General features: G+C 41.1%; 1 protein-coding gene across 2 annotated transcripts in view; it reads left to right on the forward strand.

Annotated features, from left to right (window-relative positions):
• The first annotated feature begins 284 nt into the window (after nt 1-284).
• FAR2 (fatty acyl-CoA reductase 2) overlaps nt 285-22043 on the forward strand; it is a 195551-nt gene continuing 173792 nt past the window's right edge. For both annotated transcript variants that reach the window (XM_063640327.1, XM_055280249.2), the window contains exon 1: nt 285-690. The gene's annotated coding sequence lies outside the window, so the exon portion shown is untranslated. The remainder of the gene's footprint in view (nt 691-22043) is intronic.

Genomic DNA, 22043 nt, shown 5'->3' on the forward strand with positions numbered 1-22043 from the left:
CTGCTAGGGTGGGTGGGGAAAGGTGTGTCCCTCAAGCGTTCAGTTCAGACTAGAACCTTTGAATCTCTCTCTCTCCTGTCTGTCTCTCCCTCCACCCCCTACCCCGCCACCTTTCACGGTGTGGGAGTTCTCCTTTCCCACACCAGAGAGGGGCGCCTTTCTAGCTTCCTTGTCCCCTCCCCCACTGATTAAAAAATGGAGAAAAGAAACCAACCCCAAAACCCAAAACAAAACAAAAGCCCCAAACGAACAAACAAAACCCACCCAAACCAAAATCAACCCCCCTCCCCTCAACCACACAAATGCGGGAGTCATAGCCAGTGGATCCGCTGGTGCTGAATGAATGGAAGCGCGGGGCGGGCCTGCGCGCGCAGCCGCCCTGCCCACGATGCTGTCGCCCCGCGACCTGTAGGGCCCTCGCTGGCCCCTCGCCCTCCTCCCGCCCAGGCTGAGGCTGCCGCCGGTTCCGCGCCCCATGCCGAGGCAGCGGCGGAGACGGGGAAGGTCGGAGGGAGGGTGGTTTCCTCCCGCCCCACACCCAGTCTCCGAGCCGGATATATAGAGTGTCACGTTTGGGAGCCGAAAGACCGGAGCCGTTTCCTTGTGGCTGGAGCGCTTCCCGTAGCCTCGGTGAAGGAGCAGGATTTAGAGGACCACTAGTTGAACCCCATCCTCGTGCTGGAGGAACAGGTATTCCAGGGACCCCAGCCCTGGCGCTCGCCGAGCCCACGCGCTCCAAAGGCAGAGACCGGACTGGGGGTGGCCCGGGAGGGAGGGCTCGGCTGGGTTCGCAGGGCGGGGCGGTTCCCGGAGGGACCTCGAGGAGGGTGGGTGTGAGGCCGGGTGGGAGGAGAGAAGCATTTGCGGAGGCTCTGCCCCCTGAAGCTGCCCCCGGCTGCACCCCCGTTGTCACCGTCCGTTTACGCGCGGTTGGCGTCGGCGGAGCCCGCGAAGGTGGGGCGCGCGGGGTTTGCAAAGGGCAGCAAGCCGGGAAGGACCCGGCAAGGTTAATGTGGGGAGCCGCGCCGTGGGGACTGGGGACCGAGGAAGAGAGGCGCGGTGCCGGGTCCCGCCCAGGCCTCCTGGGCTCTTGGGGCTATTCCTAGAGAGAGCGCGCAAATGCCGGGGCCACGTGTGAAACGGCAGCCGTCCTAGGTCCCCTCCCGGTGCCCGGGGCCGCCAGAGCGCCCAGCCCTGGTCCCCGGAGCAGGTCCTTGCCAGCCCCCAGCCCCACCTCAGGCTGCGCACGTCCCTACCCTCCCACCTGGGCCTCGCCTGGGTCGTGGCTGACGCGCGCTGGGGCGACTGGTGAGGCCAGGGCGGGGTTTGCCCCAGTAGGAAGTTTTAGACATCTTCCTGTGGCCTGGGCATCCTCGGGGAGTGCAGGGGAGCAGGTGCCAGAAGACTCCAGCTGGAGTAGATGGCTTGCAGGAAGGCTGCTCAACACTCCCAGCAAGTAGAATCACCTGCGGGGCAGTCTCAGTCTATTAAAACAATTCACGCCCAATCTTATCCTACAAACCAGAGGAAGGCGTCTCAGCTGCTAGCGGTGGGCACCATTTCTTCCACGGATGAGTTATGTGGTGTGAGCAACCAAGGTTATCGCTGGATCTGGAAGAGTTTGGCCACTCGTTGAATCACAGAGAGTGCCCCCATTATGTGATGAGCAAGGACAGAGTAGGGTCAGAAAAGTGACCAGGAAATTCAGGTGGATCGTGCTTTTCTGTTTGCTAGGTCGAGAGAAGTTTGACACTGTGCAAATGGAAATTTGAGAATTACCCCGTGGTTTCAATTATCCATCTCTGTATATTCCCATTTATAAGAGCTGGAGATTTGACTGACAGGTGTAGTTAGTCCAAAATTTAGAAAGGGGGGCAAGGGACTAAATAAAAATTTAAGGCAGCCACCTAAACTGCAAGAGAAGGCATTTCCGCAGAAGGGATATTTGTGTGTGAGACTTTTAGGAGATGGGCATGAGGTTTTTACCAGGCCGACGCGTGTGTATTTCATTGGTAGTATTTCTCAGGATCCACATCTTTACAGTACTCTTTTCCTAATTCTAAGGGCAGCTTCTGCCCCTGCTGTATTAACAAATTCCTCACTTACTCCTATTTCTAACATTGGGCTATAATTATCTATAAAAGAGATGTAAATCACCATGAGTTGGTAAATCATACAGCTATTAATTAAAGTAAACGAAAATATCCTTTCCTTAAAGGAAGCTAAAATGTGACATCCAATTACAGAGGAAGAGGGAGAGGTTGAAAATAAATAAAATGGCTTATATTAGGGTATCACTTTGGGGTTTATAAAGCATATGATCATCTTGACCATCTCACCATCTGCTTTCCTATCTCCTGAGGAAGAAGCATTCTTGAGTGCATTTGTTTCTGGCAACATCTCATCAGTGTTAAGAATTCCTTGATTTTGCATTAATTCCCATGCACTCATGAAAACTTACTTATTCGCAAATATAGCCTTGTGAAGGATCATGCACAGTGACCACCAGCATGCTTGTCCCTACCAATATATTCTGACATTGTGGGTTCTGTTGGAACATGTATTACCTTTGAAGAGGGTAACAGACCAATTTGAGAATCTGATGAAAGCTATGGAATATGAAAGACAAATACATACATATTAACACAAAATTCCACCTATAATTTCAGGAGTTCATGGCCTCCTTGATGCCCAACCTCCTACATTCTAGATGTCTAGATGCTCCAGGCAGGGCCAGCTTCATGGAAATGCAAAACTGCAGCTGCACAGGGCCTTGCACTTGGAAGGGCCCTGCATTTGGTAATGTTCTGCTCTCACCGTCTGCTGGCTTAATAATTTTCAAACAAGAGGCCCTGAATCTTCATTTTGAACTGGGTCTTACAAATTATATCCTGACCCCAGGCTGGCAAACTTGGTCTAAAACTAACCAAATGACAGTGTTGTCTTAACAGCAGTCCCACATTTACGGTGAGTTCTCCAGTACAAACCTGAAATTTATCTGCTGCTCACTTAGGTGCCCTTGGACATGTCATTCAGCCTTCCTATATTTCAGTTTCCTCATTGACAAAATAAAGACAACAGATGACACCTTCTACTTTCTTTATTTTCAAGGTTGTATTATCTCTAAGTAAAAAGAGGTAATAATTGTAAAAAATGTCTACTGACTTTGAATAGTTCTTTTCTAAAAACTATGCTGTTGTTGAAGGGTTAAACTTTGCCCTCCATTTTTCAGAAGTAGCTTGAGGAAGGCTGATTGAGCACATTAAAAAGATTGTAGAACGTTTCTGACCCTTATAGTTTGGTGGAAAATAAAACAAAAAGTAGCCAAGTATTCAGTATGTTAAATATTCCTGAAATATCATTATTTGGACAAAATTGGAATTTTCAACTAGAGGTGCAGAATAACTTCTTGGATCCCAAAGGTAGTTATTGAATTAAATTAATGTTTGGGTCTAACTCATCCAAACATCGAACCGTGGGAAACTGAGCCAATGACTGAAGTTTTTTGAGGGGGTAATCCTTTTTGCTTCATTTAATTTAAACAATCTGTAAGTTCAAAAGTTTGATCAAGTCATCCTTTAAAATATCCTAGGAAATTCCAAATCAATTTAAAGTACACCTAGTCTCTTGCCAAATACACCTAGTGACCTTTTGTAACTCAGGTGCCTCTTAAAGAGGAACTGAGAAAACAGGCAAGTCCTCTGTCCCCAGACTCCTCCCTTAACTACTCTCTGACTTCAAAACTTATCTTTATTCCAGCTGTCCTTGTTAGCATGATGGCAACACACTCAGAACCACTGAGGAATAAAATAGCGTGAAAGGGAATTGATCAAACTCCTTTATTAAGGTCTTCTAATGGGGGCACTAGAAGGGATGAATGGAGATTCCTTGTTCGTGCAATTACTCTGTGCAGGGGCATGCAGTGTACTTTAGGATACAAAGTAACAGTTCCTGTATTCAGTAAACTTATGACATCATTAGCAAGACAAATATGTCAATATAAGGTATTAATTTAAAATAGCAAATAAGTAGTTACAAGGCAATAGAAGATTTCGCACCAAATGAATGGTGCAGAAAATAAGTGCAATTAATTCCTAAGAGAATAAAATACGCTGAAATGCTGAGGGAAGCATAAGAGGAAAGGCCCTTAGGGATAGCCCTTAAAGTTCTGCAATAGAGATGAACAAACAAGACTTTTGGGTGCCCAGGGACCACAGTGGCACTTTGGGGTGGGAAGTGTGCAGAAAAGGAATATCTGGATGCAGCTGAAGTTTTATGTAAGGAAAAGGCTGGAGATAACTCTGTAAGAGAAATTCCCTTTGGCTAGCTTCATTCATGTAGTAAATAATTATTAAGCCCATTCTGTGACCAGGCACTGCCAACTTTTCCACATTTGGTGTTGAACAAAGCAGACGTGTTCCCTAGTTTTTTGGAACCTACAGACATTTACAAAATAAACATGTAGGAATACATTGTGGGAAGTAGCATGGAGAAGAACAGAATGCTATAAGAAAAAATCAGGGGCGCTGACTCCATTTTGGTGTTTTGAGAAGGCTTGCTCTTTGACAAAGAAAGATTTCAGTTGCTATTGGAAAGAAGCATAGGGGTTAACTTGACTAAAAAAAAAAAATCAACAAAGAGAAAAAGCAATCTGGGCACAGGAAATTGCAAATGGGAAGGTCTTAAGAGAAAAAGCTTGCAGCATTCCAGGGACAGAGAGAAGGCAGGCCCTGTGACTGCACTTAGGTAAGGGCGCTGCTGAAAGGCAGGACACCAGTTGGAGAGGGGAGCAGGTGGCTGATCATGCCCAGCTTCACAGGTGTTGATAAAGATCTTGAATTTAATTTGAGTGGGTTGCCATTGAAGACTTTTAAGCCAGAGACTGTTCTAATTTCTATTTGGAGGAACTCTTTATGTAGACAATAAGGAAAGTGAACTGGAGGGATAAAGGATTGGAGGTAGGAAGACCAGGGAGGACAGAGCGCAGGTGAGAGTACTGTCAGGCAGGAGAGAGAGAAGGGCACAGACTTGAGGTGTGTTTTGAGAGTTGGATTGACATGACTTGGTGATAGATTGGATATGGGAGGTGGGCGAGGCAGAAAGAAGAGTGGGAATGAATTCATTTAACAGATACTGCTAAATGCTTATAATCCAAAACAGTAGGCTCAGATGCATATGATTTAGAGATGCCATAAGAAGAACTGAAAAATAAAACAAAAACTGATCTCCCTGGTTATCACCTCTGGAAAAGTATACTGGCTGCTGGGATAGGGGTGAGAGAAAGGAGAGAGGAGATTTTTGCTTTTCATACTATCCTCTCTGCTGTTTGAATGATTTTTAAAATCATGCTTGCATTTTGTAATTTTTTAAAAAGGTTATCAGCATGACAGATATAGCTCCTGTCTTTCTGACTTGAGCACATAGATGGAATATGGTGTAATTTCCTAAAGTGAGAAAAATTAGGGAAGAAAGATCTGATCCTCTCCAAAATAATTATTCCAAAACATAATTTACTCCCCTGCTTAAAACCCTGTCATTCCTCTGCCTTGTCTATAGCAGTTTTTCCTAAACTGCAGTCTATGAATTATTATTTTCTTGGGATATTAACAGTTAAGTAAAGGAAGAAAAGCTCCCCTGAGGATATGACTTTGAGAAACACTTGATTTAACCTACTTAACCAGTTGTGTTTTTTTTTTTTTTTTTTTTAAGACTGAGTCTCGCTCTGTCGCCCAGGCTGGAGTGCAGTGGCGTGATCTCGGCTCACTGCAAGCTCTGCCTTCCAGGTTCATGCCATCCTCCTGCCTCAGCCTCCTGAGTAGCTGGGACTACAGGTGCCCACCACCACACCCGGCTAATTTTTGTATTTTTAGTAGAGACGGGGTTTCACCGTGTTAGCCAGGATGGTCTCGATCTCCTGACCTTGTGATCTGCCTGCCTCAAAGTGCTGGGATTACAGGCGTGAGCCACTGCGCCCGGCCCCTACTTAACCAGTTTTATTGCAGGAATCCTCAGAGCCTTTAATGTCCTAATGCATGTTAATAATCATCAAGAAAGGAGAGATCTTTTATGCTACATTTCCTAAACTTGACCTTGAAATGCTTTTCCAGCAGAACATCTAAGAGAGTCAGCATTCAGCATAACATGCTTTGGGAAATGCTGTCCTACATTAATAGATTAAACCTTTTAACATCTACAGTTCTCTATTAACCATAGGCTTCTCTCATCTCTTTAATCCTACTTAGCTGGTGGAAAGTGGGAGACTGGAATTGACTCTGTTAATAGGCATTAAGTTGATGATGAAAACAACTCTGCTCTGTGGATGATATTCAGAAACAGGATCTGCAGTCTGATTAAAAGCAAAATTGTTGTTTGTTTTTCATTTCTACTTCTTTGGCAAGGTTCTGCAGGACCTCATCAAGATACATTTTGTCAAGTCTATATTTAATACATGTGACCCGAGGCATAAACAATGGGAAAGACTCCCCAGGGCCTCTTAGGTCCCGTGGTGGGCCTGGGCCTTATCTGATCTTTGTAAGCCATCCCCTGCAGGGCAATACAGTGTGACTACATAGGGCATCTGTAGGAACATTGGTTTTTGAGTCTCAGATATCCACTTCCTGGATCCCCATGCATTTGCATGGTGGTAGGCTGGAAGCAGAAATGCAACTTATGGCCAAAGAACAGTGCAGCAGAGCATAATGGAAGAAACAGGTTCACACAGCTGTAGACTTCTTCCATGGCTTCATCAGCTTTGTGTTCCAGCCCAGGGGTCAGCAGCTTTGACCCGAGGCTGATATCTGGCCCCTGCCTTTTTGTTTATTCTTTGAACTAAGAATGGTTCTTATATTTTTGAAACTTTGAAAAAATCAAAAGAATAATATTCTGTGACATGGGAAAAATTACAGGAAATTTAACCTATATGAAATTTCACCTTCAGTGTCTATAAATAAAGTTTTATCAGAAAACAGCTTGTATCATTCATCTAGTCATCCCTATTGGCTATGACTGCTTTAGTGCCCTAACCAATCAATTATTATGACCTTTAAAGCTAATATATTCACCTTGTGGTCCTTTACAGAAAATGTTTGTTGACCCCTGCTCTAGGCTATGAAACTCACCTGCCATAGGTAATCTTAATTGTTTTGTTTTTCATTTGTTTAATTTATGAGGGGGTAGAAATAAAATAGTTAAATCGACTTCCTAGTAGGTTCTCAAACATTATTGGCATTCAGGCCCAGAAAGAGAAATACTGCATCATCTCATTTTTAGGTGGAACCTGAAAATGTTAAACTCATAAATAAAAGTAGAGAGAAGAATGGTGGTTACCAGAGGTTGAAGGGAAAAAGTGGTAGGGGTACAGGGTGTGGGGAGGTGGGGGGAAGTTACTGGTCAAAGGGTTCAAATTTTCAGTTAGGCAGGAGGCATACATTTTGAGATCTACTGCACAGCGCAAGATAACTATAGTCAATTATAATGTATATTTAAAAATAAGTAAATTTTGAATGTCTCACCAAAAAAAAAGATAAGTGATGGCTACTGTATCCTCTGAATGTATGAAATTATAACTTGTAAATTTAAAATGATATTAATTTTAAAAATGAAACAAACTATTTTTGGCATTGGAGTTGTGACAATGCCAGTTTTTGTTGATGGCTAGTGTTGCTAACGCTACGTGCCCATGTAAAGAGCAGAAAGAAGACAGTCGCAAAGGTGATCACTTTTAAATTTTATTCAAACATTTGATCTCATATATACAGGATAGGCACTCAGATAAATAAAACTACGACCTCCAGAGGTAAGGGGGAAATTAAATCTAATATAACTTAACTGTTTTCTTTTGTTACCTCTGAGCAGATTGGATTTCCTATGAGTAGTCATCTCTGATTTTTATTTCAATAATGAAGCCAATCTTTTTTTTATTATTAATGCACACTTTTGTATGAAGAGTGGTAGTTTAGGGGTGACAGCCTCAATTCTGGGTGACAGAAATACAAATTTCTCTGTTCCCACCTTAAACCTACTGAATCAGAATCTTTGGCGTGAGGCTCCCCAGGGGTTTCATAAGTAGCTGCCACAGCACAGGGGGAGATTTTGGAATAGCTAGTCCAGGTATTTCCATGGAACATAGAGTCAGAAAATAAGACCCTCGAGACCTGGTGCTTGGCTCTGTTACTGCTGTCATAAAATATTTGTAGATGAGGATGTGCTATGTGATCACAGAGTTTGGATTATGGGTCTCACTGCCAGCCATATTGATTGGAAGATTTCTGTGAGATATCTAACTTTATAAAGAGGACTGGTTTCAGGTGACATCTTCATTCAATAGACATTTTCCCACTTTAATCAACACCTGTATTAAAGCAAAGAACATTTTATATACATGTATATATATATAAAACAATGTGATTAAACAATGCAATTAAACAATGAAAAGTGATTAAACAATGTGGTTAAATAATGAAAAAAAAGTCTTACTATAATTGCCAGACACTAAGAATAACATTTGCTTGTTGATTTAGCTGTATTATTTCGAAGTCCTAGATCATTTTGTATCCTTAACCACTGCAGTTTTGCAAAAGCATTTTTCAACCTTCAGTTGGTAATATGTATCCCCTATGGCTTTTGGACATCTTGCTTTTAAGGCATTTTAACTTCCCAGGCTTCTCCAGAGACAGCCCCAAAACATTGAAGCCCACACCTGAAGGGAGGAAGAGAAAGCAAACACTCCTCCCTGTGAATTTGTGTAGAAAAGACAAAAATATGGCTTCTCCAACCACTTACTCATCCTTCCACCTTAGCTGGGAAGTTGTTGGATCAGTAGCATCTGCTGATGAATAACAGGATGACCATAGGAGGCAAGAATAATATTTCCTGAGCCAAGAAATGAGAAATAGTTGTTGTGAAAACACCCCACATTTTAGATCATTTTTTAAAAAATCGTGCACTATTTATCACAGGTCATTGAGAGGTGAGAAAAATCCCAGGTATCCTTGAAAGCAAGATCCTTGGAAATTAGGATGGCAATTAAGTTAAGTGTCTAGTCCTAACATATTTGAAATCACTTAAGCACTTCCAGCAGAGTTAGATTCACCAGTGCACAGTATTGTCAAGAAACCAAAAGAATCTGCCCAGAAGAAATGGATAAACTGAGTAAAAGAAACTGTAACAAGTCAGTGTTTGTGCATGTATTAAAGATTTTTGCTTATTATTTTCAATAACGGATATTTAATACTGAAAGTTGTATGGATAGAAGTAACATAGTTCTAGCATCTTAAAGATGGATCGTATTCAGTTAATGAAATCATAGAGCAATTTGCCTAAAACTTAAGAGAAACTGTTTACTTAAAATAATATTTGTTCCTGATAGATATTAAGTAAATATTAATAAACCAACATGATGTCAGTAAATAATAAGTAAAAGTATTAATAAAAACCAACTTTGTATTTCTCTTTCTATTTCACTGTAACTATTGTCTCATTTTGAATTGAATATTCACTTGTGTTTTGTTTACACAAGACCTTCAGGACATATCTGCCCTGAAGCTAAGCACATGAGCTGAAAGATGGGCACCTGTTCTTTTACCGAAGAGTTTTCTGGGGATTGAGATCCACTTACCAAACTATTCTCAAAGCTGCAGGAATCTTTGATGGCTTGAAAGAATTAATTTCCCTCATCCAAATGAGCAGTTTGCCTCTTTCTCAGCAACTTGTACTTGCCATAACTCTCTTCTTAGCAGAAGTGTGACATTGCCTCTTCCTTCTTTTCCTTCTTCTATTTTGGTGCAGTCCTGCCGGAGGCAATGGTTATGCAAGTGCCGCTGAGTGTGTTGCTGATCACAGGATGACACTTGGTAAATTTAGGTCTCAGTTTCTTTTAGGACAGAACAAACTTTTCCAAAATTAGACTTCCTTGAACTCCTAGACATACTATATGTTGGCACATATCACACCATCTTGTCTACAGTACATAGTAGTGAGTGCAAATAGCTTTGTCTTAACTAAGTATATTCACACTGGAAACTGTAGAATGTTCAAGTACCATATCTATATTTGGTTCAATTCTGTTAAAGAAAAGAAAAGCCAGTCCTGAAGACATAAAGTGGCTTGTCACACATCTAGTTGGTGGGTGCATTGAGGCTAGTATCCACATCTTATGACTGCAAACCCCATGACCATTCCATTCCATTCATTCATTTACTCATTCGTACTATTTACTGAGTACCTACTATGTGCCAGGCAGGGTGTTTAGCTTTGCAAATAGAATGCAAAACAAGTTATAGTACCAGCCCTCAAATTTTAGTACCCCCTACTCTTTGAGCAATATCGGGCCGGTTGCAACTTGGAGTTTGTGCAATTTTTCAGTAATGATACCCAATGTGTAAATATACAATGCTCCTATATCTTTATTTTCCCTTCTTCCCTCTCCTAACTAGCCCCAGTCAATGACTTGACTTCCCATGGCACCAAGCACTTAACACCAATAAGAGTAAGATGGGAGGCTGGGCATGGTGGCTCATGCCTGTAATCCTAGCACTTTGGGAGGCCAAGGCGGGCGGATCATGAGGTCAGGAGATCGAGACCATCCAGGCTAACATGGTGAAACCCCATCTCTACTAAAAATACAAAAAATTAGCTGGGTGTGTTGGCAGGTGCCTGTAGTCCCAGCTACTCGGGAGGCTGAGGCAGGAGAATGGTGTGAATCTGGGAGGCAGAGCTTGCAGTGAGCCAAGATTGTGCCACTGCACTCCAGCCTGTGTGACAGTGTGAGACTCTGTATCGAAAAAAAAAAAAAAGAGAGAGTATGATGGGAAATGGAGTTGAAATGAAATATTAAAAATTCCATGGGGAAGATCATGAAAATTCTTCCCAAGAAAACAATGCTCTTGATTCACCACCGCAAGGCTTAGGGGTTATTATCTTGTGTGTCTCTCCTCTCGTTTACTCACTATGTCACCAGGTCCTCTCTTTCCTCAAGCTGGCTGAGACCTAGCTTGCGTCCTCTAGCTTTCCTTTCCTTTCTGTATCTAACGATAGACACAAACTCTTGGCGTTTTAAGTACTTAAGTGCTAATCCTTGTGGGGAAAGTGAGAGGGGAAGAGCAAAAATAACCAATGTGCAGAAGTTATGAAGTTTCCAGAATGATACCATTGAGTCTTGGCATAGGATCAGTAGTTAGTTGCTTACTTCCTCTAAGATAAGTGGAAAAACCCCATTATCTTCAGCTATCTGTCTTTATTTCTGGAGGCAAGATCAAAAACCAACCATCTGCCCTGTAAGTCCTTACTTATTCTCCTGAACTAGATGAGTACGGGCATTGTCTGATGAGAGGATTTCTAGTTTTCAGCAGATTCTCACAGAATTCATAACCAGAACAACATGGGGTAATGACTGCTTTAGGAGCCATTAAGTGGACCATTTTAGTTCCTTGAAGCTCTCTAGACTCTGGCCACTGTCAGGTCAGGAAAGATGCCTTCTGAAGATTCCTCACAGGGGCTGTACAGCTGTTTGGGATACATAGGATTTTATATTTCATCTTCAGTGATTCGTGAGCATTACATTGTTCCAAAACAGAGAAAGGATTATGTCATTCCCCTGCATAACAGCTTCCATGGCTCCCCATTCCCTACAGTAGCCTTGCCAAGTGTATGAGATGCTAATTGAGGTAGACTGTGGGAGGTGGGTGTTTCTGGTGCAGAAGAACCCTTGATATCACCTTCACTTCCTGCTATATGGCTGCGTATCGAAAGGCAAGTTACTCAACTTCCTGCTATATGGCTGTATTCAAAGGCAAGTTACTTAACCTTTCAGTCTTCCCAATGTATTCATTTGCTAGGCCTGCTGTAACAAAGTACCACAAACTGGGTGGCTTAACCAAAAGAAGTGTACTGTCTCACAGTTTTGGAGGCTAGATGTCTGTGAGATCAAGGTGTCAGCGGGGTTGGCTTCTGAGAGCTGTGAGGGAAGGATCTGTTCCAGCCTCTCTTTGCTAATAGATGACTGTCTTCTCCTTGTGTCTCACATCCTCTTCTTTCTATGCGTGTATCTGTCTTTTTATAAAGACATCCATCATATTGGATTAGGGACCCCCCCACTCCAGTATGACCTCATCTTAATTAATTGTATTTGCAGTGATCATATTTCCAAATAAGGTCGCATTCTAAGGTACTGAGGTTTAGGACTTCAATATATAAAACAATTCAACCCATAACACCCAGGAAATTATTACTTGACTCCTTATTATCACAAAGGAAAATGAGATGAAACTATCTGCAAACCACTTTCTGTGTACTAAAAAAAAAGTACATATATTTTTGGTATGGATTAATAGTGAACATAAGTAATGACTACTGACTTCACCAAGAGTTTCTTCTCCACATGATCTTTATTATTTTTTAGGTATAACATCCGTGTGGAAAAGTGAATATATCACAAATGCATTTAACACACACAGACACCTCCCAGATTCTATCTTCCAAGTTAAAAAAGAAAAGCAGAAAAACATTTATCAGCATACTATAAGCTCCCCTCATACTCCCGGGCAGTCAGTACCTAGTGCCTCCCAGATTATCCACTGTCTTGACTTCTACATCACAGATTAGCTAAGTTCAAACATAGATTAGCTTTACCAGTTTTTGGAGTTTGTATAAATGAAATTATACAGTAATACTTTTTTTTACATCTGGCTTCTTTACTCAATATTATGTTTGTGAGATCTTTCCAAATTACTGTGTGTATTTGTAGATTATTCATTTGCATTGCTGTATGGTACTCCATACTGTGAATATGCCATACTTTATCCATTCTGTTGATGAAGACTTTAGTAGTTTCCATTGTGAGTTTCTTAGGACTAGAGCTGCTATGAGCATTCTTGAGAATGTCTTTTGTTAAACATACGTACACATTTCTTTGGGGTATACTTAGGCATGAAATTGCTTTATGCAAAGAGCTTTAATAAATCTGCCAAAGCATTTTCCAAAGTGATTGTTCAAGTAATACTCCCAGCAGTGGTAGTCAAGAATTTCCCTTGTTCCACATTCTTGTCAACACTTCTTATTTTCTGTCATTTTCATTTTAACCATTTGGGTGAGAGAGTAGTTGTGAGGCATGGTAGTTTTATTTGTATTTCTCTGGTGAGTGAAAAGATTGAGCACCTTTCCATATATTTATTGGCCACTTGGATATCTTCTCTTGTGCTGTCCCCAAGTCTTTGCTCATTTGTCTATTGGGTTATCTATCTTTTTCATAGTTATTTGTGGGTATACGTTATATATTTTGCATACAATTCCTTTGTTAGATATGTGCTTTGTCAATGTCTTCTCCCAATCTATGCCTGGCCTTTTTACTCTTTTTTTATGTTTTAATGAACACAGATTCTTAATCTTAATAGAGTTCAATTTATTAGTATTGTTCTTCCTAGTATTTTTTGCCTACTCATGAAGCAAGATGTTCTTTTCTAAAAATTGTGTTGTTTTGCCTTTTATACTAAAAGATATACTATCCATCTGAAATTAATTTTTTGTATGATGTGAGAAATAAAATACATATTTTTCCATGTGGATATTCAATTGACTCAACATTAGTCATTAGAATTCTGCATTTCATTTTAAATCACAGGCACACAGTAGCAGTCTGGATACCTCAGAATGAACACATTTAAGGATCAAGTCATTTAAAACATGTCTCACTATAATGACTTCTGCAGCCCATTTTGACTGTGAATAGCCGAGCATGTTCAGTGTTAAGGTCAAATGCTCATTTAATCTGCTTGCAGGAACCTAATTTCTGGTCTAATAGATTAAGTAAAATAAAACAAATAAATGCATCCTCTTGGAAACAGATCACCCTAAAAAATCAAAGTATACAATTTAAAATTAATTTGGATCCTAGACGTAAGGGTTGTTGGTGAAAAAAATTAATAGCGTGAAAAGGTCATGACCAAACGTTTGGGGAGAAATAACCAAAAGGCTTATGTTTTATTATTAAGGAAGGCAAATGAAGGGCCCATTTGTCTTCATTATACTTACACACTTAATGTCTCACTAGTTCTCCCAACTCTCATCAAGATGGAAGACGTGGAATAAGGAGAGATTGAAGGCAGAAAGATTAGCTAGGTGGCCATTCATTCTTTCACGCATTCATTCAACAAGTATTTATTCAATGATTATTGTACCAAATATTGTATTAAATTCTGTGAATATTAAGAAGAGTAAAACACAGTCATTGCCCTGAAGGCATTTGCAATCCAGTGGAGAAAATAGACAACTAAGTAGTCACTTACATAAATGTGATAATGAATAGAGGCTCTGAGAGTTTGGCAGATAGTACATTCAACTCAGCCCAGAGTGAGGGAAGACCTGGGAACCCCTTCTCAAAGTCTGAGGTTTTCCCACTGAAGGATAGGACAGGATGAAGGATGAATGGAGGACATAGCCTCTAGAGCTAGTCTACAAGATGTGTGACCATGGGCAAATCACTTCATTTCTCTGTGCCTTAGTTTTCTATTTGTTAAATGGGGTTTATAATAGTAACCACCATAGAGTTGTTCTGCTAATTCATTCTTCCATTAGAAGAGTGATTGACACTGAGTATGTGTTTAGTGAGTCAAGCTATTGTCATATGTGAGAGTTACAGCATTACAGTTGGTCCCAAAGGGAGAAGCAAAGACGTATTATCCACAGCATTTGTGCAATGTGACAACTGTAGTAGACAGAGAAGAGCAGTGACCAGAACCCAGGAGTTCAGACTGTTGTCCTGATTGTACTCTATATCTACATCAGATAAATGACCAGATTATCTCTAAAGTTCCTTTCCACTCTCATGTCCTATGGTTCTGCAGCTCCTGCTGAGATAGACTTAATAAATATGATTTGAATTCTGCTGGTAGAGAAATAAAGAAATCAAAATCCATTCTGAGATTTCCAGCTGAGTGACTGAGTGAGCAGTGATATCATTTCAAAAGAAACAGGCAAGTCAAGAAGAGATAGGTGTGTGGAGACTGGGAGACAGATTCGTGGATAGAATTTTTAGGTTGGAAGAAACCATTTCCATCATTTTAATTCAGTGTGGTAGAGAGGCAGATATTTCCATAGTTAATCACGACCACAGAAACAGGAGCCCTATTGCCTAGATCAGGGTTTAAGATTAAGCAAGTTACTTAAATGTTCTGCATCTGGCTTTCTTCATCTGTAAAGTGCAGGTGAAATGCAGATTGAATCATGCACAATTGCCCTTTGTAGGTCAACATGGTTGAGTGTTGGCAATTTCATATGGTTCGACCTAATAATAGATACCCTCTAAGGGGCTGTACTGAGAAGTAAATGAGTTCATGTGTGTTACCTGCTTAGGACAGAGCTCAGCACATCATACAGTACTATGGAAGTGTTTCCCTTAAGGCCATTTAGCTTTTTCAAAATCGATTGCATCAAGCTTCATTTAGGAAAAACAATCAGGAATTGCATACCATACCTATTTAGGTCTCTTTCCCATTCTTCACTTATGCAGGCACGAGGCCTTGATGAAGCAGTTAGTCCCTAGGAATACAGCTGGGTTTACTTTTGCCGACACGGCTGCTGCCATTTTGCTTGTTTCTCATGCCTGCATCTAGACAGGCATTGACTTCTGCTCCAAACGGTAATTTAGCATCAAAGTTCTCGGATGAGCTAGCTTCCTCTCCCTGTTCTTTTGTCCTCCACCCTCACTCCCTCCCCAGCCCAACACTTGGTATCAGCAGGCCTACTTTCCATCTCCCTCACAGTGTGTGATATTGGTGACATACTGGTCATCCAACATCTGAAGGCCCTTGGTATTCTGGACACCCTGGCTGGCCCTGCAGAGAGGGGAAAAGGAGAAGGGCATATCTAAGGCTAAGAAGAGGGAAGAATGGAGGGGAGAGTGAAGGGGGCTCCAGCTCTGAGCCATGAACTGAGGAGTAGGACAGACACAGAGGCTACTGAAGAACCCTGTTCTAGTTACATGACTTTGACAAGTCTTTGTTTGTGTGATGCGTCCCCAATTGTGCATGAACTAAGATGTAGAGAGATGTTAAAAAAGCAGGAAAAACAAAACTAAACTAAAGATGTATCTTTCCTGTGTCTTTTAAATCACAGGGACACAGTAGCAATCTGGACACCCTAGCAGTAAAAGCAGTATGAGCGGAGTTCCTTATAGAACTATTTACTTGCTGTTGCCTGGTGTCATACACAGATTAACGATGACTCATACTGTTGGTTTATAATATATGTTCCAGTTTGTGAATTGTCTTTCACTTCCTTTTTTGTGTTTTTTTGAAGCACAGAAGTTCTTACTATTAATGTAGGTGAAATTACTGAATATTTTCTCTTTGTTTTCAGATATTTGTATCTTGCTTAAAGAGATGATTCCCTATCTGCTTCACGTTTTAAGTAATTAGTTTGTAAACCTCTCCTACGTTAGGCTGTGGTTTCAAGTTTGCAACCATTCAAGTTTGCCATAGTTAATTTTCTCTTGTTGGTGTCACCCTAGTGATACATTTTACACAAGGAAGGAAATACAAGGATGAAATTCAGAATGACAAATTATGGCTGATTAAAATCACCCTTACTAATTACTGAATGTTTCACAAGTGCAAGACACTTTACAAAAACTTTGTCGCATCAATCCCAGGGATCACAGATGAGGAAAATTAGGCCCACAAAGTTTAAAATATAATCATTAAGCAAGCAATTAACATAAAAATGTAGTTGTTATTGAAAGCATAATTTTGGTTAGGAGAGAGTTCCAACTCGAAAATCGCCTTTGAGAGCTAACCTAAAGAATGCTTTGAGTATTGAAATATTCCCATTTTGTTTGAATGTAGTAGACACATTTGTATTAAAAGTAGCATCATATTTGCCTGAAAATCAATGAAAAATGATTTTCTTCTTTTTCAATGATCAAATTTTTCAAGAACAGAGTGTCTTTATTATCAAGGACAGTTTGGAAAACAGTTGTACCAAATAGGTAAACATTTGGAGCCTTGAAGAGGAAATTAGCTGTTGAGGTTAGAGTTTCCTTGCAAATCCAATACATTTAAGTTCACAGAGTTCTAATATTCTAATACATGGTAATTAAGAAAAAAATATAGAACAGAGTTATCAGGTGTACAAATGTCCTAGATGTTGTTGTATAGGAAAAACAGGAAGCAAATGAACACCTGGTAAAAAGCCTATAGCAGTTAGAAGACGTAAATTTCTTTCATCAAAATTTCAGTCTTGGCTCTGTCACTAACAACGGCCTTAGCCAAATCACTACTTGTCTGTGATCCTCAGTTTCCTCATCTGTGAATAACAACATCTACACTATTTATCTCCCAAGGTTTTTGTGAGAAGATACTGAAATGTGTGCATGAAATGCTTTGAGAATTGTTAATATAAATTCTAAGATGTAAATGATAAGAGTTGCTGATATATTAATAGTAAATGGTGTTGACAGTATCTAAGACTGATAAGGTCTTGTGTGTGTGTGTGTGTGTGTGTGTGTGTGTGTGTGTGTGTGTGTACAGACTTTAATATCTGTATCTATACATAATTTTATACATGATAATAGTAATTTTCATTTAAATTACATTTAACACTCCTCAGAGGACTTATTATATCCATTATTTTATGTGAGTCCCTGAGTAACTTTGTGAGGTGGATCAAGTGTTGTCTTATCTTTCCATGTTGATAATGCAGATCTCTGCTTTCTGACCAAAAGGAAAGCCTCTCCTCTTTGGCAAGTTCCATAGCTTCTGTCCATCCTTGTTGCTGTTACCCGTCACCTCCAGATTATTCCCTGATATTTATCAAATATGTGGTTCACATATGTCCTCTCCTTTCCTACTTCTGAGAGTATTCTTAACTTCAAAGTCCATGTGGATGAACATTCAGCACTCTGATGCCTTGACCTCACACTTTCATCAGTTTTCATTTTAAGCACTACAGCACCTAATTTTTAGAAACCTACTTCCAAGGCAAAGTCCTTGGGCTTTGACATTGCTCCAGACAGCTATATCTGAAATCTCTAAATCTGACAGTTCACTCTTGGACAGTGACCTTCTTTACTTCTAGCTCTCTTAGTTTCTTTCTCCCTCTATAGCTATGGTTCCAGTTCAGCAAGGGTTTCATTCTTTAGACTCCCCACCATCCCTGCCCCTGATACACATACACATACGCACTTTCTCATAGTGAATGAGCTTCCTCCGGATCTTACTTCCTTCTCTGTGTAGCCTAGGTCAATTACTTTCAGAGTACCCTTGCCAACTGCCTTCTATTCCTACCCTTTTTGTTTGCACTCCCAATTTGGATCTTGCCAATAATCGATTTTCCCTGCTCCAACCACCAGCAGTCAGGTGTTGCTGGAGAAAAAACCAGGTATGTGTATGAAATGGAGATGGTACAATTCCATTGCTCTCCCCATTGGATACTCTGCTGCTTTCAACTTCTTTGCTGGTTTCTGGTGTGTTTTCTATTCTATCTGAAGGAATTGTTATGAATATTTACCCCTTTCCAGGAGCTTTTTCCTTTACTTGCAACTTTTTAATTAACAATATATGATCTTGCCTCACACTCCACAGAGAAAAGAAAAATAACCAAAGATCTGTCTCAGGTTCTGCTCCAACTTACCTCTTTTCCTTCTTTTTAGAGGATGACATGACATTCCCCTGTTCAAGTCTGACCTATTTTTTTCTACAAATTTTATTCCCTCTGAACTTCTCCAGAGGCTTACTTCCACTTATTTTCGTTCTCTCCTTTTCTATCTCTCAGAGCATGTAAATGCTCAAACATTTCATTTCACTAACAAATAAATGAGCATCCCACACACACCCTTATTTTTACATCCTTCTGTTCTTCAATTGTTACATCATTATCCTATATCACTTTTCCTTTTGTGGTTGAATGTCACCCAGAGGTACTTTACATTAGCTCTTCTGATTAAGTAATGCCTCCACGGAGTTTTCATATAAATACTACAGTCCAACAGCAGTTCACGAATTATCCTGACAATTTGGTGCTTTATTTAGTCACTTCTATGTCGACATTTTGCCTTATTCAATAAGGAAGTTTGCTTTAGATGAATATATGACTGTAAATTGCAGCTTTGACCAATGACTAGAGACAGTATCAAAGCATTAATTATTACACCTTGTGTAAGAAACAAGAACTTTAAGGATAGTGATGGGAATTGTGGGAAAAAAATTCCTCATTACCATTTACTAATGTGACATTCTTAGAGAGATGGTGCATCCCAAATAAACAGTGTAGTCAAAATAAATGTGCATACCCTCATAGATGAAATACAAATAGTTTCTTTACGCAGGATTCCAGAAAGTAGCCGGGGGTGGGATCTTGATAATGTGTCAGTCAAGAGTAAACACAGGTGCCAGGGAAGTCTTTCCTGCACAGTTAGTTTATACTGCTTGAAACCAGAGGCCAGCTGGGAGTTGCTGAACTTTGGTTCTCGCTCCATAAAAGGGAAGCCTGCAATTAGATGAACCCTTGCCTTGGCTGACAGAAATTACTGAGATTTATGATACTGTGAGGGTACGTGGGGGACCTTACATTGTTAGCAAGTGTCAAACTACCCTGATGACATTTCTGGTCAGCTTATTTCTGGGGATGGAGAGCAGCGTGCTTACTGACAGACTAGGCCCTGCGAGGCATCCTCATCTGGTGCATGTTCAGATGTTTCAAAAGCTCATTTCTGAAGAACAGGCTCAGAAAGAAATTAACAGAAACTAATTCAAACTACCAATAATCATAATTTAGTATTCATCTTGTGTCCAGAATTGGTTGCTTCCAGTGGGTTCTTGGTTTTGCTGACTTCAAGAATGAAGCTGCGGACCTTCATGGTGAGTGTTACAGCTCTTAAAGATGGTGTGTCTGGAGTTTGTTCCTTCAGATGTATCCAGAGTTTCTTCCTTTTGGTGGGTTCGTGGTCTTGCTGACTTCAAGAATGAAGCCGTGGACCTTTGTGGCGAGTGTTACAGCTCTTAAAGGTGGTGTAGACCCAAAGAGTGAGCAGCAGCAAGATTTATTGTGAAGAGCAAAAGAACAAAGCTTTCACAGCGTGGAAGGGGACCCAAGTGGGTTGCTGCTGCTGGCTGGGGTGGCCAGCTTTCATTCCCTTATTTGTCCCCTCCCATGTCCTGCTGATTGGTCCATTTTACAGAGCACTGATTGGTCCGTTTTACAGAGTGCTGATTGATGTGTTTACAATCCTTTAGCTAGACACAGAGCACTGATTTGGTGCATTTTTACAGAGTGCTGATTGGTGCATTTACAATCCTTTAGCTAGACACAGAGCGCTGATTGGTGTGTTTACAATCCTCTAGCTAGACAGAAAAGTTCTCCAAGTCCCCACTCGACCCAGGAAGTCCAGGTGGCTTCACCTCTCAATCCCTCCTCTAAACAGGACACCCCAACTGCTGTTGGGAATTGGGCAATGACCACTGTAGCTACTTCCTGCTGGATAGGGGCAAAGAAGCGGCCCTTCAGTTGCAGTGTCCTCCAGAGGTGAACTCTTTCAGCCAGTGAAAGGGCCAGTGGGTCGGTCCAGAGGTCCTTGGTAGAAGTTGTTAGTTGAGCTCATTTGGGGTTCTATTTGTAAGACCATCTGTAGCTTGATGGCCTCGATCCTAGAGGAAACAAATTTGACAAGGAGGTTAAAAATACAGGGCCCGAAGGCGAGTAATAGCAAGATGGCTGTCATGGGACCTAGAAAGGGGAGAAGCCATGTTATGCAACTCCAGAGGTTGGTATAAGAGTTTGAAAGGCATTGTCTGATTTCAGAAAGCTTTTCTGTAAATGCTGGGCAGCATTTCCTACTATCCCTGACTGGTTAGTGTAAAAGCAACACTCTTCCCCTAAGAAGGTGCAGAGTCCTCCTTTCTCAGCAGTGAGGAGGTCTAGGCCTCAGCGGTTTTGGAGAGTCACTGCTGCCAAAGAGTCTATTTGGGATTGTAGAGTAAGGATAGATTTCGTTATTTCTTACAAACTGTCTGAGAAATCCTTTGAGAGTGTGTAGTAGCAGGATAATGTAGTAGATATACTTGCTATTCTAGTTTCTGTAGCAGTAGCCATTCTTGACCCTATAAGTAGGGATATTAGTTGTATGGCTCTGCACTGACGGACTTGAGCTTTGAGGGGCACAGATAGGGTATGATTTCCATTAGATTAGAAGTTAGGATAATACAAGTTACACTGTTAACTTTTTTTTTTTTTAGCAAACTTTACTTTTTTTTTTTTTTTTTTTTTTTTTTTTGAGACAGAGTCTTTCTCTGTCCCCCAGGCTGGAGTGCAGTGGCACGATCTCAGCTCACTGCAAGCCCTGACTCCCGGGTTCACGCCATTCTCCTGCCTCAGCCTCCCGAGTAGCTGGGACTACAGGTGCCCGCCAACACGCCCGGCTAATTTTTTGTATTTTTAGTAGAGATGAGGTTTCACTGTGTTAGCCAGGATGGTCTCCATCTCCTGACCTCGTGATCCGCCTGCCTCAGCCTCCCAAAGTGCTGGGATTACAGGCTTGAGCCACCGCGCTCGGCCGCAAACTTTACTTTTGTTGAAAACCTTGTAAGTTTGGGATTTCAATTATTCTTTGCTATTAATAAGACCTCATTCAGCTCATATTAACTTATAATTGGTATAGATGGCTCCTTCCTGATTCTGGAAGTACTTTAAGGTTTGGCTGAGTGCAAACAGCTGGCACATTTGAGCAGACCAGTTATTAGGCAATTTTCCTACCTCTGCTTCTACAAGAGTTTCCTTATCATTTCCTAAATACTCATTGTGTCTTTTTCCCTTAATCGCCTGGGAGGAAACATCTATCTCCTGTCCTGAAGGGAGTTCCTCCTTGGTCTGGTCAGACCTTTGTATGGTAATTAATTATGATTTAGATCCCCTGTTAGGAAACCTGCTGGGTTAAGGATTTTTGATAGGAATGCTATGGGTTGTCAGTGGCCTCAGTGCTTTCAGACTATGCCCTTGTTTACACTGACAACAAGGTGGTATTGGAGTGTTATAGGGTCATGGAGAAGACCTTCAATTAT

The sequence above is a fragment of the Symphalangus syndactylus genome, chromosome 5 (assembly GCF_028878055.3).
Source record: "Symphalangus syndactylus isolate Jambi chromosome 5, NHGRI_mSymSyn1-v2.1_pri, whole genome shotgun sequence".
Taxonomy (NCBI): Eukaryota; Metazoa; Chordata; class Mammalia; order Primates; family Hylobatidae; genus Symphalangus; species Symphalangus syndactylus.